Source organism: Xyrauchen texanus, chromosome 38 (assembly GCF_025860055.1).
Source record: "Xyrauchen texanus isolate HMW12.3.18 chromosome 38, RBS_HiC_50CHRs, whole genome shotgun sequence".
Lineage (NCBI taxonomy): Eukaryota > Metazoa > Chordata > Actinopteri > Cypriniformes > Catostomidae > Xyrauchen > Xyrauchen texanus.
The window spans coordinates 24081727-24094840 of NC_068313.1; the positions used below are offsets into that span (position 1 = coordinate 24081727).

At 38.2% G+C, this 13114-nt stretch overlaps 1 pseudogene; it reads right to left on the minus strand.

The window, feature by feature from the left end:
- Window positions 1–1998: 1998 nt before the first annotated feature.
- The window catches only part of LOC127631680 (Fanconi anemia group J protein homolog), a 50379-nt pseudogene continuing 39263 nt past the window's right edge, over window positions 1999–13114 (minus strand).

The following is a 13114-nucleotide window of genomic DNA, read 5'->3' on the forward strand; positions in this document are numbered from 1 at the left end:
TGGAGAGTGCTCATCCATTCACAGAGAAAAACAAATGTCCAGCATGTTAAAGCAATCCACTGAGTTATTATTATTAAACTGCACGCTCACTGTAAAAAAAATCCAACTTTAATTTTGTCAGATAAGCTCAATTTTAAAAGTTGATTGAAATATCTAATGTTGAAAAAAGTGAGTTTACTTTAAAGAATAAATTAAGTCAACTTGTATGCCATTTAAGTCAGATCATAAATACATAAGTAATATTTTGATCAGATGTTGTATTGTATTGTATTATATATTAACCTTACCATTGTTGACAAAAAAAAAAAAAAAAAATTTGTGCAAAATAACTGCATATGATTTAGTGCATTTTCTATGGAAACTTTGTACACCTCTGTGAAATGGACGTTTACATTTTGCTGTTGTAAGTCTATAAAGCCAGGCTCCACCACAGAAAAATCAGGAAATATGTGGGAATCTAAATCTGTGATTTTGACACATTAAATATGTCCTCTAAAAATGCAGGATTTTTGGGCTACCACATTAAATTTTTCACTTAAATTTAAAAGCTCCCTGTTCACACATACAGTGGACTAATTTAATAAACATTGGCTAATTTTACAGATAATCCCCTAAATTTGACGAAATATTTTTCATATTTGTTATTATATATGTCTAAAGTTAAAAAATGTTGACACAACAATAGATCATTCACCCAAGCAAGCTAACAAACAAGTAATTTCTTTAATTCATTTTAAAGCTAACAACCCAAGGTAAGATTTGACGTTTGAGGCTATTTGGATCTTATAGATTAGTGGTCAGCAAAAAAAAAAAAGAAAAAAAAAAAGAAAAGAAAAAAAAAAAAAAAAACAGTTTACATTTTATGCCTTAATGAGAAAAAAATTCACTTTGTGATATTTTTTTAAATTAGAGGGATGAGCTTTAATAACATTTCTTCCCTGCTCTTTGCTGTCCCCAAATTATCAGTGTTGCGGTTTAAGCTCTTCTAACAAGACAAATCTTGTCAGGGTAATGGCAGTTAATTCCCAAATTTAATTTGAGGGACTACATATTTTAGAGCACATTTTCATTCTGGTAATATTGAGAGTGTTATGATTGTATCGACAGTAAGAACACCTTTCTTAAAAACAATATCTATAAATGCATTATTCCTCAGCAGTGTATTTATGTGGATGAAATAAACCCAAACCTCTGCCACACAATGACACTGAATATGAGTGTTTATGACTTGTTTAAAATGTGATACCTTTTTCTAACTATCCTAAATTACAGAGCCAGCATTCTGACACAATGCCTTCCACTATAGGACTGGGTGATATATTGAAATTTCAAGATATATTCACAATAATTTAGCTGGTGATATAAATTTAGGCAACACTGTATGTGCCTAAATCCCTTTTAGTGCATATATCCCTTGTTTTAAAAGCAAAATGACTACAAACATAGCCAGAATACGTTTTAATAACCTCCCTGCTTTTACCTGTTGGTAAGTTCGATCCATTTTTCTGATTCTGTTCAAACCGTCTGTTTAAATTAATTTGAAACTCGATTAAAAAACTAGGATTCAACTATTCCTTTGTGTTATCACTCAGAGATGTTCACATGTGTCTCAGAGCAATATTTTTATAGTTATATTGGTGCATACATATACAAATGCTCAGTGATATAAGCTCTGAGTTTAACAACATTACCTTTTTAATGAACAAATTCTGAACGATGAGAGCTCTTTTTTATGCTTGTCTAATCGATACTGCCGGGTATTGTCCATTTAGCTTTCAAAATAACAACTTAATTGTTCAAGTTTGTGGAATTAAAATCAACATGGTTGAGACTTCACTTGTCACTGAGTGGAGTATTAGCTTGTCACAGGTAGGCCTATTTTCAAAGTCTATGCTACAGTTTAAACCTGTCTGCTCTGATTTACTCTGTAAAAATGCATTGTCTGGGACAGTGACTTCTGACAATGTCCTCTTGTCTTGCGCTGAGCTAAACAGATCATCAGAAGATACTCTGTTCCTCTTCCTCTTCTGTGTCTTCAAGATCAGTTCCACTGGTGTTCTGCTTGGAGGTAGAGCTACGGAGCAGTCTCCAGAGAGAACTCAGGTGGAGGGTCAAGTGAAGCACCACTTGTTTGGTGCTTTGATACCACAGTAAGTTCAGGAATGGCAATTGTTTGATGATTTGATTCCACAGGAAGTACAGGAATACCACTAGTTTGTTGGTTTTGTTCCCCCAGTAAGTACTGAAACAACTTCCTGGCATTGCTTGCTGTCCACTGAAATTACATCCTGAGAAAGTCTTTTCAGAGTGTTCAGATTGAAAGATATGGAGCTTAAATTGGCTACTGATTGGAGTGGAGGCAAAGAGATGCCCTATAGGCTGTGCTGTTCTTTGGATATTAAGTTCCCTATCTGGTATTGTGATTGGTTCAGATGGATGCTGTATATTCTTTTGGTCACCTGTTCAAACAGTGACACAAAAGACATCTAAGTGACAAAAAACACAAAACCCTTGGGTGCATATAGCGAGTAAAATGTGTGCCTATGAAACCAGAATCTCTTGGTAAAACAATACAGTCAACATTGTCCAACAGAATTCAATACAAACAGAATCTAAGGCCAGCTTTGATTAAGTGGTGGAGCCCCGGGACTCTATCATAATTGTGCAGGCTTTGGTTGTGGGTCTGCATTATGGGTTGTGTGTTTGAATGAGGATTGGAGTCCCTGATTTGTTCTCAAGTGTGCACAAATACACACGCTCAATCTTCCACAATGGATTTCATTAAAAGCAACAGGTCAGATATATGCTCATCCCAATGCTGTTCAGTCAATCAGAGGCCATAGAGTCTGACAGGGGCACTGAGGAGTGAAGAGTATGTATACAAACACATGTACATATCACACTCACAGACACACTTAGCAGATGGTTTTGATATACCCTATATATTAATGGTATTAACTTTAGTTGTGTGGCACAGATGTCACACGATTCATGTTCAAACTCAGAATCACCATTTACAAGATTTTCAAGTAAACAGTCGAGTAAACAATCAAACAAGGCCTCATAATGTAAAAAATAAAGAAAATAATTGTATAATGGACTACATAAATGAGTGAAGCAGAAAATGGAAGGTGTTGGCCCAACTATTATTCATTAACAAATACAGTGTCTTATTTTAAATAGGCATTAAATATGAGGATATTCCCGGAGGACACAAATGAGAATGTTATTCTATGGGCAAAAGAAAACCATAAAGGTTTGGAAAACAACATACTGGTGACCAAATTTTCATTTTGTGGTGAACTAACCCTTTAAGCATTAAATGTTTTGATTTATTTCAACCCAAACCATACCTGATCCAGAAGACCTGCTCTCAGAGTTGGCAGCCTTAATCCCAGTGTGTGGGTTCAACAATGCTGGCGGTGGGACATATGGTTTCTGGGGGACGATTATCTCTGGAGGGGGTGAGATAGCGGTGGAAACGATCTTCGAGGGGCTTGGGTAAGGAGGGGCAGCCTGTGAATGCTGCTATTTAAAGGTCTCTACTGCCCACTGCTGTCCTTGAAATAAGGACTCCAGGGACAGTATGGCCCCAGTGAAGGTGTTGTGGTGTCTCACTAACTGACAGACCCACTTTGACAGGCCTGAGAGAAGAGGAGAGCAGTGTTGGTCAAACATAAATCTGCTCCTCATGACCACTATTTTCATAACACTCTACCACATAACTGTCATCTGTATAGATTTTCAAGTAACAAATGTTTTCAACACATTGCTGTTACCTGTAAAAGAGCAAAGCCCTTATGTACACATTATCTGGCCACAGTTTATAATCTAGTGTTTCAAAACCCTTGTGGCAGGTCACTATCTCCATCTAGTGAAACAGATATGGAACTACAGCTGGGTGATATAATGCCCATAATCATTTTAAGACTGTTTCTCAACCTTTATGACTCCACAACCCCCCAATTGTTAGAGACAACAAGTTTTTATTTTAATTATACTAAAAAGAATGAATAACACTGTGCACACTGTACAATAAATTTAGTTACTGTTCAAAGGGACAAAATAAATTAAATGCAGGATTGCAGTAACAGACCATAAGACCAAAAAATAAATAAATACATTTTAAGCACAGACTATATATTTTAAATCGCTCTACGTTTGAATGGCAGCGGTGAAAAGGCTATATCATATCAGGTGCACCTCATCATCTACTGCCCAAATGAGGCTTATTAAATTGCATCTCTCCTCACTCCTGCCCACTCCCACAGCCCAGCCATGCTGAAGGACGGCCCTCAGAGGTTGGGTGACGATAATGATTCATTAATGACATATTAAAATGTGCATCTAGAAGTTTAGATACACGCCTAGATTTAGATTTTTTTCAGATTTAGCATTTAATTAATTTAGATAATTTTAAGATAACATATTGAATTTTAAATAATTTTAAATAATCTTGAAGCCCCTTAGAAGTGTGCCAAGCCCTCCTAGTTGAAAACCACAGTTTCAAAATATGCTATTGCATAATTATTTTACATGTGATGTATTTGTTCAGGTTTGCCCTGAACCAGCTGTCTACCAGAATCAGTGTGCCCCAATCATTTTTATGCTGTATAAACCTATGGAAAATAGAACAGCAAAGCGCTATTTACACCAGATCATTCTTTCAAAATGTCTTGATATTTAGTAATCTATAATCAGGCAGCTCTTACCTTCCGAGTGCCTAGTTTAATGCCCGATATGCTTTAATCTCATACCAGCGACCACCAGGCAGAAGCCAGTGTGATGTGGCACGCTGGTCATTATATTTCAACTTCAGATCAACCTGCAATATAAAAAAAAATTATGAACACTTTGACTAAAGCATCCCTTTAAACAATTACTTTACATGTAGAATTTTAGGCAGCCAGCCAGAAAGGTGACAGTACACACCAGAACTCCTGATGCCATCATGTCCTTTGTGTGGGTGATGTGGTGTAGTGGTAAAGGTTCAGGTTTTGTAACTAAATGGTTGCACATTTGAACCTTGCATGGAGCGGAATCATGACCCTTTAATAGACTCACTTTGACATTTTATGTTTGTGTGCTGATAAATAAAGACTATATTTTTTGTAGAGTAGAAACATTATGAAAAAATGCAACATGCATGCCTTAAAAAAATAAGGGTTGTAGGAGCATAGGCTGAAAGAAACTGGGAGTTGTTTGAGTTTTACTGCAAGATGGCAAACGTTTCAATCACAAGAGAAGAAAGTGCAGGAAGTGTGCACATTTTTTGCTATAAGCACAGATTTTTTTTTTACCATGTATACACAATGTCTGACTTAAAAGAAAAGTGGAGAAAATGTCCAGATCTACTGACAGACATATTGACTGATCAGAAGGCTGAACAGACCACACTTGGGAGTGAGGCAGCTGTACCACCATCGTTCCAACTGTACAGAACTAATTAGATTACTGCTGGCAGAAGGTTGGATTGGTGAGGGGTGATCTGCAGAGGGCGAGGCTCCCCTAAAGATGACACTCTGAGCCTGAAGTGCTTTCATACTCACCTGCCCACACCCACTGATCCATTCAAAAGAGGTGAAAGAAAAGGGTCACTAGACAACAGGCATCTGCTTTGCCATAAAAATGCCAGGAAGGCATCCATCAATTTTCACCCGCTCTCCCCAGAATTTTAACGCTAAACTTTTTGAATTGACAACTGAAAAGTTCAATTCCTGTTGAATGGGACAGGACAACGACAGCCTTTAACTATTTGTGACAGGCACTGTGTGTTCCGACGCACCCGCTTAGAGCCAAACCTGTACGATGGCATGACCAATCACAGGTACGACCTGATTCTAGTACAACTCAGCTAAGTCACGTCACACAAACTAAAATCTGGATGCATCAGCCATGTTCCCAATGTTGTCACACACCATAATCAGGAAAATTTAGAAACACAAGGGCAAGTGAAGCATACCCATTTATAAACACATGGAGCTGAAAAGAAAACACTCAAGCATGACTGCACCTGCAGTGTCTATCTGATATATGATGCACAATCTCATATTCTAACCCAGTGAAAGGATTAAATGCATCTGGATAGAGATCCTGTCGTCAAGTAAAGGCCACTACCCTGAGGCAGATTGTCATCTAGATCCAATCAGAGTCTATTTCACTATCAAAGTCCTTCACCTTCAAGAACCACGTCAACACTCTATCCAACATGACAGCTTGCATATGTGAAAAAGCCAATTCTCCCTGCTAGCCAAATCTCCTCAATGTGCAAGAAACCACAAACTGAAAGGGATTATGTAAAATGTCAAGAGATAGACCACTCTAACATCAGCTTCAACCTCTTTACCTGTTCATCCTTTAAACATACATTTGACCAAGAGGCATGTACTGTAGCAGAGCGTAAAACGGTCACTGTGCTAGTCACTGAGATTCGTCTTAGGAAACAGTGGGTTAGGGGTGCACAATAAATTGATAATTAATTCAGATTAAAATTACATCTGCCACAATTAAGAAAGCTAAAAAAGTGTCCAGCATAGTATTCAATTTAAGTCTATGCTCGTTGCATCAAAATTCTCATTACAAAAATTTCAATATTACATTTTTCATTATGATAATACATGATAAACATATTGCATACATTTGATATATTGTGATGCATTACAAAATAGCAATTGGATTGCAATTAATACTGCACAAGAGAGGCCCAAAGCGTCCTTTGGAAGAAAGAGTGAATCTGTTAGTTACATTTTAATCTCTCTTGCTTAGTCATTATAATAATTGTGTATAATATATAAAACTTTGTTATGATATTTAGAGTTTTTTGTTTTTTTTCTGCAGTGGTTGGGTATTGTAATTAATCACACATGTCCGTTGCTGACTTTCTGATATAATTTGTTCAGAATTTGAATAATTTGAATAAATATGTTTTCACGCCGTTAAAACAGTCATGTGAAGTTATACATTTAGGCACTGTCAAGTTTATTTATTGATGTTATTCAGAAATACAGTTCTCAGATTGTTTTGGGTGTGTAGCCCACATAAAGAACATGGCATGCCCATTTAAAAGAAGTATTTTAATGTAAAATCACAATATCAAGGGAAATAATTGTCATTTATGATTTGTGTCATAATTGTGCAGCCATACAGCAGGTCACACCAAGGGCTGAATTTTCGTGACCATGCTAGGTGCCGCTCTACACGCAACGATCATTTGCTCGGTCTTATCCAATTTTCTTGAGAGGACTAATTATAATGCAATTTTTGTGCCAGCGCAAAGCGTAAGTGGGCATGTGTGGGAGTGCTTGCGCTATCTGTGGGTGTCTATGTACGCAAACTCTGGGTGTATTGTATGCTAAAGAGGTGCCGCAAAACGCACTTTGCTATTTTTTCAAATAAATAGGTAATAGCACCAAGACGTCTGAAAAGCACGCCTAATCTTGGTGCAAGGTCTATACTCAGTTCCTGTATTTGCAGTTTGGAGAATCCATCAGCAGATGATATCAAAGAGCTGTCAATCACTTTTAATACACGTCATGATGTGTGTTAGTAGATCAAAAATATTATAATACGGGTGGGTAAAAATATAGATTTTTTGATACTTCGCTATTTTCATTTGAACGATCTTGTTATCGATTCATCAATCCCAAGTTCAATTTTGTCAGGGTTCAGCCACTTCTGTTGATTTTGTTTATATCTTTCTGTGGCTGAATTCTAACACTCATGTTCCCTATCTGTCACTCACTCGACATTGTGTTGATGTAGTGACACTAGAGGTCACTGTAGGGAGCCCGAGACACCTCCCAAAGGCCAATGGGAATTGGCGAGTGGTATTTGAATGCAACGCCCCCGAACATACGGGTATAAAGGAGCTGGCGTGCAAACCGCTCATTCTGATTTTCTCTTCAGAGCCGACCGGTCGATGTTCACTGAACTGAATTCCCACGGCTTCCCATTCACCTCTGCTGGTTCTGACGGCACATTTCAGTGGCTTCTCCCCCCTTTGCACTGGTGCACTGCAGAGATCGCCCCTGGGTGCATCGGCAGAACCCTAAAAAGTGTATTTTCTAAAAGAGTATAATATTCTAAAAGAGCGGCACACACGGAAACGTCTTTTTAAAGATGTCTTTCTGCTTGTTTGTCATTCCTGGTTGCGGTTGTTATCTCTTGCCTTCTGATGGCCACAATCGCTGTCTTTCGTGTCTGGGCGCTGCCCATGCGGAGACATCGTTTGTTGATGGGTCATGTTCTCACTGCGAGAACATGAACATGGCAATGTTGCGGTCGCAGCTTGCCTTAAAAAGAAAGCAAGCCACTCCAGCGGCTCCCCGCCTCGGTCCTTCTAACTACGGGTATGAGGCCAGCGTGGCTAGCACTGGGGGTGATTTGGGGACCTCCAAACCCCCCCCCCCAATGTAGACTCTGGTGGTCCCAGTCAGTTGACAAATTGCACTCTTTTTTGGGGAGAGAATAAAAGAGGGAAAGAGGCACGACTGGACTAGCTTGTCGACTTGTCCCCGAAGTGCCGTTCGATGCTCATAACAGACACATGTACTGTGGCTACAAGGCACACAGTAATAAGCCTGTCTCGCACCGCCAGTTCATGTAACAGTTCAGCTAGTTGTGGCGTTTCATATAGGGACCACTAGTGTCACTGCATCGACACAACGTCGAGTGAGTGACAGATAGGGAATGTCCTGGTTACTTTCATAACCTCCGTTCTCTGATGGAGGGAACGAGACGTTGTGTCCCTCCTGCCACAACACCGGACTACCCGCTGAAATGGCCGGGACCTTCTCTCGGCTCCTCACCACAAAACCTAAATGAGCGGTTTGCATGTCAGCTCCTGTATACCCGTTTGTTCGGGGGTGTGGCATGCAAATACCACTCGCCAATTCCCATTGGCCTTTTATCAAAGATCAGGAGTGTCTCGGGCTCCCAAGAGTGACCCCTAGTGTCACTACATCGACACATCACTACATCGACACAACATCTTGTTCCCTCAATCAGGAAACGGAAGTAACGAAAGTAACCAGGGCGATTTGTCATGTTAGGTGAACACATGGCTTTTTTTATTTTTATGCCATGTGTTCTTGGGTCTTGTCATTAGTTGAGGAGTGCACTTGGCTTTGTGTTTTCTCATTGTCATGTGCACTTGCGTCAGTTCATTCGTGAGTGATACCCCGCCCCCCTTGTTACCTTGTTTTCAGTTTAATGTCTCACTCGCCTTCCCTCGTTACCCTCCTCATTTCCTTCCCTATTTAAACTGCCTGTGTTTCTGTCCCATGCCAGTATGCTGTGGATGTTTTCCCTGTATAGGTATTCTGTCAATTTGTCTGTCTGTGCTTCTGGAGATTCCTGTTTTGAGCCCTAACCTCAAGGCTCCCCTTCTCCAGCCCTGCCACCAAGTTCCAAGTTAATTTCCTCTATGGTACGGTTTCTGTTGTTTTTTTTGTTTATTTTTGGATCTAATATTATCCCATCGTTTAATCTGCACTTGAGTCCATGCCTCTTTACTCCCACACCTGAGATTTTGAACTCTATGCCCAGCTCTCCACTACAATGAAAGGAAATCACTCACATTTGCAACCAAATTCCACGCTATGCAACTAAAATCTATATATATTTGGCAACTGGCTGGTAAATGTTCATATTTCACTCATCAGTAATTGTGTAGTATAGTGATGAAGTATTCATCAGTGAGATCCTTTCACTGCATGTTGAGATCAAAATTGTTCCTTGTATTGCGTGTCCAAAGATGAAATCCATGCGACCCATTTGTCTCTTGTAATACCCTTTCTGTTCTCTACAGTCAGTTGTTGATCAAAAACAGGAACAAAATAAACATTTAATTCTAATCAAGCATAACAGAGATGATGAAAGCCATTTGAGTTTCTCTCGATAATATGCTCTCAAATACAGACGCTCTTTACAGAAATGCTGGTTTTGTTAAAGAGATTGTACCGGTCTTAGCACGTGTTCAACAATCAATGTAAATACTTGTTAATAGAACAAATTATAAAATTAAACAATAAACATGTAACAGAGATTCATTTATGAAATATAATATCTTATTTTATATTTGTTCATTTTTAAAAAGTAAAAATGTGCCCAAACTAATAAAATATAGTTAGTAAAATTATTATTTTCATAATGTACCTAGTTAAAAGGTCCCCTGTATAATTAACAACATTAGCTGGGAGATAATTTATTTTTATATGTAAGCAAAGGGGACATTATAATTGAAATATACCCATATGAATCAATATTGAATCAAAACTTGTGAATCCGAATCGACTCGGGAAATCTGTATCAATACCCAGCCCTAATTAACTATAATGTTTATTTTGTATAGCGCTTTCCAAAGCTCAAAGATGCTGTACACAAATAATAATAATAAAAAAAATTAAACAAAGAAACATAATAAATATACATTACAAAATAATAAACAATGGGAGAGAAGAAATGCATATTTCAAGCAGGTCAACAAGTGCAAGCAGAACAACAGTCCCACAAATGCCAATAGAGAACATACAGTATATAACCCATACATCACGATCTGGAGCAGTGCAGCTGACAATACATTCACAGAGCAGAGGATGCACTGCATGCAGCCCTTTTTTACTAAATTCTTATTAATGGGCTATCTTCATTTATATCAATGGAATGGAAAATACAGTAGGACGCAGATGGTGCAACAACGCGAGAAAAACAACATAATGAAATTTCACTTAACCCAGCACATTAGCGCTTTGCGTGCATGATTTTGCCTAGACTTAGTGAATGCTAGCACGAAAATATCAAAACGTCATGGAATTATTGACTTAAGGCAAACCTCTCTTATAATAGGTTCCTATGAGTCCTCAGCTTACATTTCTCAAATGCTCCATTAAAAAGAAATTCAAAGAGAAAAAGATACATCATTCCATGCAAACCTTAATAATTTAACACGCATCCATCGTCTCCCACAAGCTGGCATCGAGACATGGCATCAGCTGGAATAGCCCTTTTACTGCCTTTTAAATCTGAGATTGTTTTTCTTAGTGAAACAAAACATGTTCCTCAAGTTTTTATGTTCACCAGAGGTTATTTTTATGTGTGCACAATTGGCTTACAATGCGTTCTATCCTCAAGACAGTTTAAAGTTCACCTTTGATCTTGCTCCCAATAACAGACTAATAAAAGTGATAATCTTGTTTTAGAGGCAGTTTAATTGCTTTTCTGTCTATCTGGGAAGATTGTGCAGGCATCCACACAACAAGACCTCTACTGCGAATGGAAAGGAAGAAAGTCACAATGCATTAAGTATGTGTATATACTGTCTGGAAAGTTTGTGGTTGCTAAGGTGTTCTCAATGTTTTTAGTGTGTTGATATGCAGATTCTAGGGTGAACTGGGTGGTGGCTAGGTGGTTCCTTACTGGTCAATGACAAAAAGGCCTACCCCAATCTCTATGATATTTAGGTCCCTAGAAATGGCTTGGTCCCTACAACAATGTAAGTAAATAAGTCCCCCCCCCCCAAAAACTTTTTTTTTCAGGATAAGTAAAAGTTGCACACTGAAAATCTATCACCATCCTGCATCTTTTAAACCTGCAACAGGCAAACAAGGCACTGGAAAACTTCAACTGTGTCATGGGTGAGGTATTGAAGGGAACTTGTGGGCAGCAAACAAACAAGTTTGAGTGCTGTCAACCACTTCATGTGGCATTTGAAACAAGGAGAATCATTACGGTTGACCAGATGCACTAGAATCCTCCCCCCTCCATCCTCCCCACCCCTCTGGCACATCAACTCATCGCTTTCCCAGAACACTCAGAGAGCCTGGAACAAGCAACATTATTAAAACCTACCTCAGAACCCTCCAAATCTCATCCAAAATGGCAAACTCAATCGACCTCCATTGTAGCAGAAAAAAAAAAATAAGAAAAAAAATCAAAGCCTTCCCCAGAGGTAAGGGTACAACCACACCAACAGCTTCCACTAAGGTGAAGGTCTAGAAAGCGTCAATCATCTGCACATATCCCCATGGTGACAGACCCAGTTAGGAAAGCTTCTGACAACAAGGTAAAAAGAGGGGGAGGATTAAAGGTCATGTCTATCTGCTAAGGACCGGCAAGATACAGCACAATGGCTATGGAATTCATTTACGGATCACAGAAAGGGGGTACTGCTGATCTTTTCTGGTTTCAAAGCAACTTTTTTTTAAGAAGTTTTGTCAAAGAGTTGTTTAAAAGAAAATACATAAATAAGCATTCATACTTCATACAGTAAAAGTGTGTACTCCAGGCCTTAGCAGAGGATGAAGGAAAGTGTTTCATAAATATATATATATATATATATATATATATATATAAAAATAAATAAAAAATGTATATAAATATACATATTAAAATACTTTAGTAGCAGATGGGACGTGCACACAAGCACAAAACTTTTACTGAAATATTTACTGCCAGTTCACAATTTTTGAAACCCTTCCATTTAACCAGAACAACTCTACTTAACCAATAAACAATTTAAAGGCAATTATCATCTCATTTACTCAGCCTCATGCCCTTTTAAACTAGTTTGACTTTTTCTTCTGCAGAACACAAAAGAAGATTATTTAAAGGATGAAGATGTGTTTTTGACCATACAATTCAAGTTAACATGGTCCAAGATCTTTAAGCTCCAAAGAAGACAAAGGCAATCCATATGCCTCGAATAGTCTTATCCATGTCTTTTGAAGCAGTATGATCACTCTGTAAGAGAAAAAGACCAAAATTAAAGTCCTTATTCACAAGAAATCTTGATGCATGCTCAGAACGCTTTAAAGGAACAGGTTGCTGACAGGTTTGTGATTGGCAGGCCCAGGTTGGCTATTTTGAAAATGCAGGTGGAAGTTTAAATTATATTCACTTGTTGAATATTTTTTTTCAAACTTTAAAAATGTACCGTTGTCTGCAAAAAGATGATTAAAAACTTGGACATGAAAATGCAACATCTTATTGATGTATATTGATACCAGGATTGAGTACTTAGCAATCAGATACCATTGAGATGACATCAGGGTAAATGATAAAATTATAATTTTTGGACGAACTATCCCTTTAAGGGCACATGCTTAAATTAATGTTT